Source organism: Copadichromis virginalis, linkage group LG3 (assembly GCF_057382275.1).
Source record: "Copadichromis virginalis isolate Kocher_CV1m ecotype Utaka linkage group LG3, C_Virginalis_male_GT1.1, whole genome shotgun sequence".
Lineage (NCBI taxonomy): Eukaryota > Metazoa > Chordata > Actinopteri > Cichliformes > Cichlidae > Copadichromis > Copadichromis virginalis.
Window position 1 is genome coordinate 28,246,622 of NC_140620.1, and position 1,774 is coordinate 28,248,395.

Below are 1,774 nucleotides of genomic sequence, written 5' to 3' on the forward strand. Positions count from 1 at the left end.
GATGAAAGACAGGCACTCCCTGAAGATGAGGGAGATTTCAGCAGAGGGGACAATGCTGGGGGAGGGGTGGGTGTTTGATCAAACCTGTTAAAATATTTATTTAGGTCATTCGCCCACCCCAACTCCGCCATGAACGGTCCCAAGCCTGGATGAGAAAGGAGGAGGGTTGGGCGTCAGGCTAGCAACCCGTCCCTGTAAAAAACCCTACCGCTACAGAAATGACAAACGAAAGCAGAAGTTTTTTGGCAACGTGGCGGGAATTATACTTAAAACGGGATGACAGTGATGGAAGAAACCGAAAACGGCATTCAGCGCCCGATGGAAGCATTATTCTCCACCAAAACCATCACAAGATTTGGGACGTGGAAGGTTCGCACGTTATATCAAAGCGGACGGCTGGCTCAACTTTTGAAGGAGTTTGATGATTATCGGCTCTACATCCTCGGAATGAGTGAAATGAGGTGGATAGAGAGCGGCCGAATTATCAGCGATGGCAAGACGATCTTGAACTCGTGTCACGAAGATCGACATGAACATGGAGTGGGGCTTGTATTGAGCAAAGAAGCTGTGAGAGCACTCATTGGTTGGAAACCTGTTAACGACTGCATCATCACAGCTTGTTTCGGATTGGTACACACCAAGACAACCATTGTGCAAGTCTATGCGCCAATGGACAATATGGAAGTTGCTTTCAAGGACAATTTCTACAATCAGCTGCAAGACGTCGTTAATGACATCCCGAATCACGACCTTAAGATGCAAGACTTCAATGCCCAGCTGGGTGGCGACCGATTAGGATTGGAGACAGTGGTTGGACCACATGCATCTTCAATGCATCTCAGTGACAACGGCGAACGATTAGTATCCTTCTGCGAGCAAAATGGGCTGTGCGTTGGAAATCCATACTTCCAGCACCGAGAGATCCACAAGAAGACATGGTGATCCCCGGATGGGCGTACATTCAATGAAATTGATTTTATCTGCATCAGCCAAAAATGGAGGTCTGCTTTGCATGACGCAAGGGACTATCGAAGAGTGGATGTTGGATCTGACCACCACCTAGTCAGAGCGGAAGTCAAACTCAAACTCTGGAACCAAAGACAGCCCGCACCAAAGAAACCACTCGCAATTGAGAAGTTCAAGGACCCAACCGTTATCAACGCCTTCACTTTAGAACTGCAAAATCGTTTTGCCGTCCTTGGAGAAATGGAAGATGTCGAAGACCTCTGGACTGGCCACAGGGACGCCACCGTGGAGTCCACCAAAAACACTATCAGAAGACGCAGAGGAAAGAGAAGCAAACAGTGGATCCAAGGAAGAACATGGAAACTGATCGATGAGAGAAAAAATCGTGAAGCTCGAAAGAGAGCAGGCCAAAAACCGAACAAGCCAGAGAGGAGGGAACCCAACGATACACAGTTAGATCGGCTAGTGAAGAAAAGCTGTTGGAAAGACAAGAAAGAATGGCTAGAACGAAAAGGTGCCGAAACTCAGGAAGCAGCAGATCGGAATGACTCCAAGACATATACCTAGGGATGGGTATCGGTGTCCGGTGCCATGATGGCACCGGTTCTGACATAAACGGTAGTAACCAGACCGAAAAGCAGCGCACATTTCGGTGCTTTATTTCGGTGCTTTTTTTTCCTGAGCTGTGATACACTTCTAGCCAATCATTTTACGTTTCCGAGGATAGTAGGCGGGTTCAGGTACGTACGTTCTTTTATGCAGAGCTACAGGTTAAAAATGTCCAAGGCAAAGCGGTCAAAAGTCTGGC

At 47.7% G+C, this 1,774-nt stretch overlaps 1 pseudogene; it reads left to right on the forward strand.

Annotated features, from left to right (window-relative positions):
* Positions 1-276: 276 nt before the first annotated feature.
* LOC146713906 (protein CFDP2-like) lies at positions 277-1,533 on the forward strand (annotated as a pseudogene).
* Positions 1,534-1,774: the final 241 nt, after the last annotated feature.